Here is a 12,336-nt window from a genome sequence, read left to right on the forward strand (position 1 = left end):
ATCGGGGGGTGGGGGGGGCACGGCAGCAAAAGTCACACAATTCACTCCAAAACAGAAGGGAAGGCCTGGGTTGCTCTGCCGGCTCCCTTTTCAAGTGGATGGTGTGTGTTAAAACGTCACCTCTCTCTCTTTTTTTTTTTTTTAGTGATTATCCTTTTTTTTTTTAATGTTTTTTTAAATTTATTTTTGAGACAGAGAGAGACAGAGCATGAACAGGGGAGGGTCAGAGAGAGGGAGACACAGAATCTGAAACAGGCTCCGGGCTCCGAGCTGTCAGCACAGAGCCTGACGCGAGGCTTGAACTCACGGACCACGAGATCATGACCTGGGCTGAAGTCAGACGCTCAACCGACTGAGCCACCCAGGCGCCCCAAATGTCACCTCTCTTTAGAAAACCTTCACCGAACCCCAAGCAGGACCACTTTCTTAGACTCTCCTGTCGCACGTAGAGCCAATGAGAGGACATTACGGCAGACCTTTGCCAGGGAGCTCTTGGTGGGAGGGTGTGGCACCACATGCTGGCCAAGAGCAAAGAGACAAAACCCAGGACAGTCAGATGGTGTCTGACATCACAGCTCTTTGGCCCTTTGACATCACAGAAGGCCAAGACCCTCCTCACCCCCACCATCCCCCGGTGTCCCATCTTGTGCACAGAAACCAAAGGGCGGGCAGGGACAGAGTCAGCTTTTCAACACGATTATTGTATATTTTTTTCCTATTTTCCATCTCAAATGTAACGGCAACTAGAACAGCGTGTTCAAGTGCAGGGTGGGGCCCATCCTCCACCAGCCGGGACCAGGGAGGCAGCGGTGATGCCGGGGAGGGGAGAGGCACCGTGTCCGCCCTCTCCCCACACCTCCCCCCTCCCCCCTCCTCTTCTGTTCCCCGCTTCCCAAGCTTACTGGGTGCCACCCTCAGCCCAGAAGCCCATCCTTGTGGTTATTTTGCAGGAAGGGTGGGCACCAAGAACAGGGGAAAAGCATCAGACACAGCTCTGCCTGGAAGAAAATGAAAGAGCGGTCAGAGGAGGCGTGCCTGGGTGGCTCAGTCCGTTGGTTGAGCATCTGACTCTTGATTTTGGCTCAGGTCATGCTTTCACAGTTCGTGAGTTCGAGCCCCATGTCCGGCTCTGTACCGATAGCATGGAGCCTGCTTGGGATTCTGTCTCTCTGCCCCTCCCCTGCTCTCTCTCTCTCTCTCTCTCAAAATAAGTAAAGAAACTTAAAAAAAAAAAAAAAAACGAGTGCCCAGAGGAGAGTCTGGTGGGGAAGTGGTCTTTAAATTATGGGGTTTCAGGGCACAAATAGGTCCCATGCCCGTGCCTCCCTCTGGTCCTCACCCTTCCCAGAACCTCATGCCAGGCCAGTCTCAGAGTTGCTGAGGAAGGGCCTAGGCAGGAGCAACCTCCCCCCCCTGCCCCCACCCTGAGCGGGGACTTTCAGCAGTGCTGGCCCTGTGGTACCTGAAGGGAACGCAGGCTACTAATTGCCTCGAAACACGGCTTCCGGTAAATAATTAATGGCATTCTTTTTTCATTTTGTTCTGTTTTGAAGATGGAGAGAGGGAAGGAGTTGAATGGATAGAAGTGGTTTATTAATCTCCATTGGAAAAGAGAGAGGCCCTGGGTCCCCCTCTGAGTCGGCTCGGGCTGCCATACCAAAACCCTGCGTCCTGGGGGCTCGCACAACGGAAATTTATTCCTCGCGGTTCTGGAGGCCGGGAAGTCCAAGATCAAGGTGCTGGCCTATTTGGCTCTCAGTGAAGCCTCTCTTTGATGGCTGGTAGATGGTGAGAGAGAAAGAGAGAGAGAGAGACCCGAGCTATCTCTTCCCTTCTTATGAGGACCCTACTCCCATCATAAAGGCACCACCCTTATGGCCTCATCTAAACCCAGTTACTCCCAGGGACCCCATCTCCAATACTGTCACACTTGGAGGGGCAGGTGAAGAGGGCTTCAGCGTGTGAATTCAGACACGATTCAGCCAGCAGTAGCCCCCAGTCCAGGCTCCCCCCGCCATCCTCAATTTCCCGTGATAATTTACTTTTATTCCTCTGGGAGGAAGAGCCTAAGAACACAAGACACGCCCAGGGCTGGGCTGGGGGGCAGTCTGCAACTTCAGCTCCTCTGGACCAAGGTCAGAGCCACCCTGCATTCAGCTCCTGACCTCCCTGGGATCTGGGGTTCCAAATGCCATGTTCCTTCCTGCTTGCGCCCGCCAGTTCTCCAGGAAAGGAGGAAGGGGGCACAGAGGGATGGGGGCATAAACCCACCGATCCTGGCGCAGAAACACGCAGCGGCTTGCTGGTAGGCAGCCAGATGCAAGCTGGAGAGAATAGAGGTTAACAGACCACAGGAGACAGCATTTTTAAACAATAAAGTTGCTAAATGTAGCCTAGGCTGGGGAAGAAAGGGAACACACAAGGAAACACAGGCATGTTTTATAACTGGGCCAGTTTCAGTCACCCTGAGCTGCGGCCAAATCTGGTGGAGCAGCGTGGTGCTAATGCCAGCCAGGAGAGGGCGCTGTAAATACACACTGCCGGCCGGTCCAGGAAGGAGGAAGTTGGCTGGGGGCAAAAGTCATACTCTGTGGTAGTTTCAGAAATGAAACTCATGTCTTTATTGTGCCTACAATAAAAACACCATGGAGAAGCCCCCCTCTGGGGGGGAGCAGGACATCGACCTCTACATTGGACAAAGATTTAGAATCATTTAGGGCCATTCAAAATCATAGAGTGGTGAACTCTTAACTTGGGCAGGGTTTACTTCACCTGCTCAGTTTAAGAGGAAAGGGTGGATCTGCCTTTCAGAGCCATGGAAGGCAAGATCTCACAATTAAAAGGGCTCATACCTTTGGGCACCGTCCACATCAGCCACACTCAGCTGGTTGTTTCACAGCGATGCCCCACACAGCCCTGCTGATCCCCTGGCCGGCAATGCCCTTCCTCCATTCACAAACCACATGTACACCCATGTACGCACATCCATACACTCTCTCTCTCTCTCTCTCTCTCTCTCTCCCTGGCGTCCTATGTGTTTCTCTTTAACACTTACCCTGTCTGATGAAGTACTGATTGTATGTGTTAGTTTATTTATTACCCATCTTTCCCCACTCAAATGGAAGCACCTTGAAGGCAGGGATCTTTGCTTGTTTTGCTCTGTGCATATAAGATTATCAAAACGAGATCGAGTGGTGATCTATGTTCATTGAGATCAAAACAACAGGAAAATGTGTATGAAGCGTGGACAGCCTTTCAATTTCATTACTGTGTCTTTACTTCCCCTGACCTTGCAAATTAAGCCATTTACACCTTAAATGTGTATTTTCTGATGTTTATATTTACAGCAAACATTCACTACCTCCCAAAGATTAACCCAATCCTTGACTAGTATCTGTAACAGATACAAACACATAGATTCATTTGACTTCTAAGAAGTAAGGTTTTGCAAGAACTAAGTAAGTTGGAAGGTAGCATGAGTTTTGAGCATGAGGGTACTTCTCTATGCAATTAATATTCTTTTTTATTTATTTATTTATTTATTTATTTATTTATTTATTTATTTATTCATTTTTTAATGTTTATTTATTTTTGAGACCGAGAGACAGAGCATGAACAGGGGAGGGTCAGAGAGGGGGAGACACAGAATCTGAAACAGGCTCCAGGCTCCGAGCTGTCAGCACAGAGCTCGACGCGGGGCACGAACCCACGGACCGCGAGATCGTGACCTGAGCCGAAGTCGGCCGCTTAACCGACGGAGCCACCCAGGTGCCCCTTTTAATATTCTTTTTTAAAGTTTATTTATTGTCAGAAAGAGAGAGCGAGAGAGAGAGAGAGCGCGAGCATGCAAGCAGAGGAAGGACAGAGAGAGAGGGAGAGAGAGAACCCCAAATAGGCTGCGTACTATCAGTACAGAGCCCAACGCGGGGCTTGAACCCACAAACCGTGAGATCGTGACCTGACCCATAATCAAGAGCCCAGTGCTTAACCTACTGAGCTACTCAGGAGCCCCTGTGCAATTAATATTCTAAGGTGAGCTATGGTGCAGTTAGTCCCGCTTACTTGGTTTCTGAAAGGACTCTATAAAAGTTTACAGTACAGACTTCTGAAAAGCCTGCAAATAAAATGTGATTCAATTTACATTCTAAGACCAAAGTCTACCCGTGCTTGGGATAGGATAGAGGCATTTTTTTTTTCAGAAGGGAAAATGCGAGAGTGGCAGAGAGCTGGGATGTGGCATCGGAGAGATTTTAAATATTCGCTATCTGACTCTTTCCAGAAAGAGTTTGCTAACTCTTGCTCTAGAAGAAAATGAAGGCAAGGAGTCCCATGCATGTCTTAGACTTGGGGATGCTGACATCGTGCACCCTGTTCAGGTCTGTTCAGACCATGAACTTGCAGGTATGAGTATCGGCCTGCCCTTCTATGTTTGCCCAAAGCTATATGAAGGCAGCAGTCCAGAGATGTGAGATGATCCTAGCTTCCCATCACCTGACTTCTCTCTGGCCAAAAATCACAGCCAGCAGGAATTTATGCAATATAAGGAGTGAGCCGGGCAACAAACATTCTTTGTCATGGGTACAGAAACACCATCATGGGTTGATGATACCACTCTCTATGCCCTGCAGACTCGAGGTCCGTGCTGTCTGCCTTAACAGACCTCTCTGAACTTGCTCCTTCCTCAGCTTTGATCCACACTGCCTCCTCCCCTTACCTGTCTTTGCTGGTTGGGCTCTTGGCCCCATCAAGCATCTCCCTCTCCCCCACTAGACCCCGGCACACAGAAGGCCTTGGCTGAAGTTTTCCCTGACTGGGTCTGCCCTTGACCAGTTAAGCCCTCCTAGCAACCACTCCCCACCAACACAACCAGGAAATGTTGTTGGGGACATTGAGGCTGTATTTCTTTTCCTTTTCTTTTACCTTTATCTTGTACACTATTCAGGGAGAGGTCCCCATGATTCTCACAAACTTAAAAAGTTCAAGCGTTCCCTGGAATCCCCTGTTTCCTTCACCCTGAGTGACCCTCACTGCCTTCCCCAAGGCTATGCTGTTCTTGCTGTCTCATTCCACATATCATTGTACCACCCCCCTCGTCCCGGGCAAATCAATCTCTCTACAACTTGGTTTTTTAGTGCATTCTGTAGAACTCCCTTCCCTAATGGGAATGCATTTCCTTTACCCTAAAGCAATTTCTTTGCCGCTTGAGTTTGCGTCCCTTTCTTAACTGAACTCTGAATTTCCCCTCAAGTTGATCCCAAAGAACAAGATCACCTGTCCTTCCCACTCTTGCTTCTCAGTGCAGGAGCAGGCGGGGCTCTTCACTACCAAGCACCCACCAGCTTGCCTCAACTTCTAGTTCAACACTTCCAGTCTCTGCCATCAGCCTCCCCTTGCCTCTCACAGAAGACACGACCTACCCCCTCCTTCTTAAATGGCTGTCCCTCGTTTTTTTTTTTTTCTTTTTCATTCTACTCTTGACTTTCCTCTAGATAAAGTCAGAAAATGAGATATGTATACCTGGACTTCATTACTTTTGGTGAATTTCAGATTGCCATTCTGCCGGTAGACTCATGGGAAAGAACATAGGAGAAACACAATCTGTAAGGTTCTTGTTGAGTAAGTTGTGCTGCAGAGTAGCAGCTCATTGGAGTGATAGTTTGGCTGGGTATATAAAATTCTAGGTTCAGTATAGCCTTCCCTGAGCACATTGTAGATCCTTGAGTCCCCGCGTTTCTGATGAAACATATGATGCCAGTTTTATTCTCATGGCTCTGCAGACAACCTGTTAGCTATTTCTAGTGAGAGCTTCTCTTTGCCCTTGTTCTGAAATTTCACTGGGATGTGTCTCTGTTGGCCTTTTTCCATTCATTGTACTCAGTGAGCCCATTCTTTCTGGAGATGTTCATTCTCCTCAAGGAATTTTCCTTTGATTAAGTTTTTGATAATTTCTTTTTTTTTCCTGCATTCTCTGTTCCCACTTTCTAAGACTCCTAGGGGTTGGATATTGTACCTGAAGACCAGCAGCATGGGCATCAGCTGGGAACTTGCTGGAAATGTAGATCCCTAGGCCTTACCCCAGACCTACTGAATCAGAATTTGTATTTTACCAAGATCCTTGGATGACATGGGTGCACATTACATTTGGAGATGTGCTGCTTTAATTCACTCTCGCTTTGTATTTGATTTAAATAATTAGGGTTGCACTCCTGAAGAACTGCCACTTATCACATTGGTCCCCAGAGCCATCCTCTCATTTCTCTGGGCTTACAAATCAGGTGTCCTTCCTGAGATGAGAAACTTTCTAAGTCCCAAGGGATCTCCCCCCTTTGTGTATTTGTTCCTGTAGCGTATGTTCAGTCTTTTATTTTTTCACTAACTTTTTTCGTAACACCTTTAAATAGAAGCAGGTATTCCCAACTTGAAAAAGCTTCACTTGACCCTTTTGCCTCTTTCAGCTATCATCTCATTTCTCAATTGGTTGTTTCTGCCAAATTCCTTGAATTCATGAAAAACAGGTTCTACTTCTGTTTCTTTATATACCTCTTTTCCTTAACCCCTTGAAGTCTGGCTTTTGACTCACTGCCCTTAAAAACTTTTCTGAAAGATCTTCTCTAGGCCTTTCAGTGGCACTGGCTGTGGCTGACCGCCATGGCCTTTCTGGATTGTTCTATTCTCTTGACTTTCATGACACCTTCGTGTCGCCTTATCCTACTGAAGAAACGGTGGGAATACCCTCACCTGGGATGATTTCCCTCTCCTGTTCTTCCCTAAATGCTCAGTTCAAATCTGGCCACTTCTGTAAGTCTTTCCTAACTTCTGTTCCATGTCAATCTACTGAATCCACCCACTTCCTGACCAAGACCCTCCTTCCAGTGCACATATACATAAATCCAAGACAAAGTTTAAAATAATAAAATTACTGCAACATGTTCTTCATCTCGCCAACCAGATTAAAATCCACTATAGGCAAGGACGAAGTCTAGTGCCTCTGTGAACAATCGCTTTGGTTGCTTCCACTCCCCAAGGGCAGCTGGGCAAGGGGCTGCAACCCCCCCCCCCCAGAGGAACACCTTTTCTTCATTTTCACAGGGAAACTGTCCACCTTCAAAATCATGTGCCTGGGGGCTACATCTGCCAAAGGAGACATTTGCTTCGAATTCACTCAAAGGTGTTGCATGGGCTTGCAGCATCCCAGTATGGTCTTCCATGTCTTCTATGTTTTCTCTAGTATTTATGCCGGTTTGGGGGCATCTTGGCAGTGTCACTGCCTTCATGTCTGAAAAACCCACCCCTCTCCTTTCATACTCATGACATGAAAATATTTCAGAGATGACTGCTTAGGGCCAGGGTGGGGAGGCATCCTGGGGACTTGAGAGGACAAAACTCACTCCTCGAGTGAGAATGAAGCCCCTGGCTGTCCACAGACCAGTTCGCATCCTTCTGGAAAGCTGAAGGGCTTCTTTGCTTCCCTTGTCTGAAGCCTCAGCCTGCACAGCGTTTATACCAGGCCTGCTGCTCCCAGGATGTGCTGCAAGCCAGCAGGGGTATAATGGAGGAGGGGCAGGAGATGGCAGGCTCCACCCACTGCTTACCCAGCATTCACATCTCAGTGAATGGCACCTCCACTCCCCCTCATGCTCTGGTCAGATCCTGAGGGCAACCCTTGGCATCTCCCTCTCTCATCCTCCACATTCCATCCCCCACCGAGTTTGTGTACCCACCTCCCAAATAGACCCGACGTCTGCACTCTTCTCCATTCCTTCCTCTGCTACTGTCCTGGTCTGGCCTCCAAGTCCAGCCTGGATCTCTACCATGGCCCCCTAACTCCCTGCCTCCACTGCCAGCCCTCGAGTCCACCCTGCACACACAGGGAAGCCAGGATGGTTTATTAAAAGTAAGTCACATAATGATTCTCCTGCTTCAAAGCCTTCAAACATTCGATGCTATTCAGAAATGATTATTTAGCTTTTAGGGATAATATTGTATTTTGGTTATTTTTTTTTCCCCAAAGAGAGTGCTTCTCTTTTAGAGGTTACATATTGCAATATTTCTATACCAAGTGATGTGAGGTGCGGGGTTCTCTCCAAAATAATACCAGGAGGACCAGGAAAGTGAGCTTGGTCACGATGAAACTGGGTACACAGAGTTTCACTGTCCTGTTCTACCTTTGCATGCCTTTGAAAAATTTTATAATGAAAAAGTTAAAAAACAAATGGTGAGGATGCTTTATTACTCTAAGTTTACAAAATAAACTTGTAGAGGAAGTCCATTACTCATAAAATTAAAAACAAAAGAACGAAACAAAAAACAAAAAAACAAAAGCATCCTCACCATGGCCTGCGAGTTCCAGCCTGAACCTGACCTGCCAATGGTTCTGGCCTCAAGTCTCCTCGCATTCCCCCCACCCCTTACCCCTCCCTCGAAGCTCCCCCAGTGCCCTCAGTCCCCTTCCTGCTAACCCTCAGGCCTCAATTGAAAAGCAGCCTTTCAGAAATACCCTTTCCAGGGCTCCAACTTAAATTTAACCTCCCTAATTTACTTTATCACTGCACCCTGTAATTTTGCATTTTTGCCCTGACCACAACTTTTGGTCTGGCGTCCCCACGAGGTCTTACGTTTCATGAGGGCCAAGTTCATGGCTGTTTTGTCCACTCGTGTGTACAGCAACGCCCAGCACAATGAAATGAGGTGGCCACCACACCTTCGGTCCCCTTCTGAAGACATCTGCCTTCGGCAACTAAAACAATAATTAAAACGAAGAATAAAGTGCCAAGGAATCAGGAACCTCGTGTCCGCTATGCCAGATACATAAACGTGAATACCTTTTCACATTATTTTTAGTAATCATATATCTTTTATTAAGGAATACAAATTTAGAGGAAAGTTCATCGTCTCCTGTGTTTCCCTCCTTAGGCCCACCCCTTTCCTTCCCCCTAAGTAACTACTACAATGACTTTGGTCACTCACTGCATATTTTTAATATTTTTATTACAAATATGTGCCTCCATAAACAATACATGGTATCGTTTTATGTGTTTTTAAAAATGCATGTAAATGGCATAATATGCTACATAATGTTGTCCAACTTAAGCTTTCCATTCAACGTTGTCATATATATGTGCGTCTGCATGCATATTATATACATTAGTTCCTCCATTGTAACTGTTAGATAGCAATCCACCATATGAATACATCACCATTGATTTATTCATTCCGTTAATGAGGTGCACTTGGCTTGTCTCCAATTTTATCTCTGACAAAAATGCTGGAAAGGATGCACTTGAACCTGTGTATCCCTATGTACGCGCCCTTCAGCTCCATGGGGCTGGCTCAAAGAAATGAGAGAGAACTGGCCAGGCTGGAAGAAAATGGGAATTCTCACGTACGGCTGCAGATGGGAATGGACGTTGATATCATCGTTTTAGGGCAATTTGGCGACATCTACCGAGGATGAAAACGCTCAACCCCATAGCCCGACAATTCCGTCTTGCTAATAAATCCTTACCACCAAAGGCAAACCGTGGATATCTTTTCTACTCAACGGAGAGCATAAGATAGACACCATTCCTCCACGATTTAACGTTTGCAACGCATTTGCACGTATTTTGTTCGACGCGACATTCACAGGCGTGGGAAAGGGGGATTGGCCCCGTATTATCAAGGAGCGTGAGGACAGATGCAGGAGCACATAGCTATGGTTGGGTGCTCGGATCCACTCTCCCTTGTCGGATTTTTTTCGCCCGGGTTTGCCTCGTGCGGTTTCTATTGCCCCACACCGCCTCACTGTTTGGGTGCTTCTATGGAGAAATTTAACAAGCTCCGGGCTCCTCGCAGTGGGTGCTGGTGGTGCCCCAACCACATGCCCTTCACGGAGCCTTGTCTTCATGCCTCAAGAGCTGTAAGCGTTGGCTGCTAACAGTTCACAGCTGTCCCTTCTTCAGAGAATTGCCCACAGCCATCTGGCGCGGCCTCACTTGGAGATGCCTGGAAATTTTCTTCAATCCCTCTGGGGTGGGAGGCGGGTTCCCTTGGCCAATGGCTAGCCATACAGGTGAGCGAAGCCGGGCCTCATTGTCCCCAATCCTATGGTACTGTTTGGGTTCTAGGGCTTCCTGTGGGATCAGGCTGGGATCCCAACTGGGCCTCGCTTCTTCCTCTGCCTAATTTTGCTCTTCTCACTTCCTTCCTCCTGAGAGCCTTCCTTCCAGAAATCACTTGCACAAGAATCCTGTCGCGGGCTCTGCTCCTGGTGCGATGTGTCTCAGCCTCCGAGTGCAGACTGCTGGGCTCCACCTCCGGAGTTTCCGTTTCAGTTGATCGGGGGTGGGGCCCAAGAACTTGTTCTCTAATGAATTCCCAGGCGATGCCACTGCTGCTCGTCCAGGGACGACACTTTGAGAACCACTGCTCTAGGGGACCTGACCTAAGACAGATGGTGCCAGGAGAAGCGAATCTAAGGATGGGATCTGGAGCTGGATGACCTCCTGGTCACGAAGACCCCAACATGGGCAGTAGTGGGGGCGGGGATTAACAGTTCCTAGCATGTGGTATAATTTCTGCGACAGCTTACGGTTAGAAGGGGATGGGCCAGCTTCTGTGGTATTTCTGGTATTAGAACAGTACAGCAGAGAGTAATTACAAGGGTTGTGCAATTGACAGGCTGTTTCTGAGAGCCGTCGGTGCATCAGAGAGAGAGAAAATAACTAACCAAGTTCAGAGCCAATCACCAATTGGCTAATCACCAATTCAGAGCCACATGTGAAGGTCATGGGACCTCTTTGTCAGTGAGGTCCTTATCTCCTGTAGCTGAAAGGTGGGCCATGCTGAGACCCAGTCTCGGTATCTACTCTTAGGAGGTGCAGAAAAGTTTGGATTCTCAGCCTCAGCAAGTCTCCTATGCCAAAGTCAGGGCCCTGAACAGGACGGGACAGGGTCTGAGATCCAGGACTGTGATACTCATGGAGCGGTCGAAGACCCCCGAGCCCCCAGGCACCTGCAGAAGTGACCCAGTCCCCCTTGTTAGAAGGTAGTCCATTAGCTCAGGCAACTGTATACCAGGAAAGGGGAGTATTCAGGTCTTTCTAGGGCTGGAAACAAGGGGACAGTGATACCAAGTGACCCAAAGGACTTCCCTGGCTTCCCTGTTAGAGGCATATGGGGGCGAAGGCTATAAGTGCAATTCTGGCCCAGGGTCATCTCACAGTGACTCCACCAGGTTCATGGACCCAGCCGGCGGTCATTTTCACGAACCCATATTCAAAACTAACATACCTAGCAGCTGGCAGAATCCTCACCTCATTCCTCGGCCTGCGGAATGCGTGCCATCGTGGTGGGAAACAGCTATGATGGTGGACAAGGCCAAGTGGAAGTCTTTGAAGTCTTTGAAACTGACCACCCCACCCTCACTCAACCCAGGTGGCGAATCAAAAAATCTGTTGCACACTGAGAAGGATGGCAGAGATCAGTGCCTCAGAGACTTGCCGGGTGCAGGGTGGTAGTTCCCATCCCATTCGTGTTGTCTGAGCCCCGCAAAACCTGATGGACCAGGGCAGGTGACGGGGGACTTCCAGAAACCGAAGCAGGCCCCAAGTGTGGCCGCTGTGTTTAATGCAGTGTCCTTAAGAGATCAAACCGCCCAGCTTCTGGTCTATGATACACAGCTACTGATCTGGCAACTGCATTCTTTAATACCCCTCTAGAAAGAGGATTTGGAATCGTTCGCATTCCTAGGAGACAGACCACAGTAAGCACGGACAGTCTTGGCCCAGGGCTATGCGGGGTCTCCTGCTGTACCTCCAGGGGATCTGGGGGTCTGGGTGGTCTGCCAACATTACCCTGGTCACTGTGGGGTTGGCGTCCTGTCAATTGGACCGCACAAGCAAGAAGGGGCAGGTGCTTTAGACACCTCGGTAGCACCCCCGTTCCCTAGAGGGTAGGAAATAACGCGGCAAAAGTTCAGGAGTCTGCAAGGTCAGTGAAGATCTTAGGAGCCTAGTGACCTGGGACATGCTAGGAAATTCCTTCCGAAGTAAAGAAAAAATAATGCTGCGCTCGGGACCTCCTTCCACACGCAGTACCATCCTGAAGCTAGAAGACTGATAGAGCAGGGGGAGGGTCCCTTAAAAGGCAGCTGAGGGGGCACCTGGCCAATCAGTTGGTTAAGCGTCTGACTCCGGCCTAGGTCACGATCTCACGGTTCATGGGTTCGAGCCCCGGGTTGGGCTCTGTGCTGACAGCTCCGAGCCTGCTTCACATTCTTGTGTCTCTCTCTCTCTCTCTCTCTCTGCCCCTCCCACTCACGCTCTGTGCGTCTCTCTCTCTCTCTCTCTCTCAAAA

The sequence above is a fragment of the Prionailurus viverrinus genome, chromosome E1, assembly GCF_022837055.1.
Source record: "Prionailurus viverrinus isolate Anna chromosome E1, UM_Priviv_1.0, whole genome shotgun sequence".
Taxonomy (NCBI): domain Eukaryota; kingdom Metazoa; phylum Chordata; class Mammalia; order Carnivora; family Felidae; genus Prionailurus; species Prionailurus viverrinus.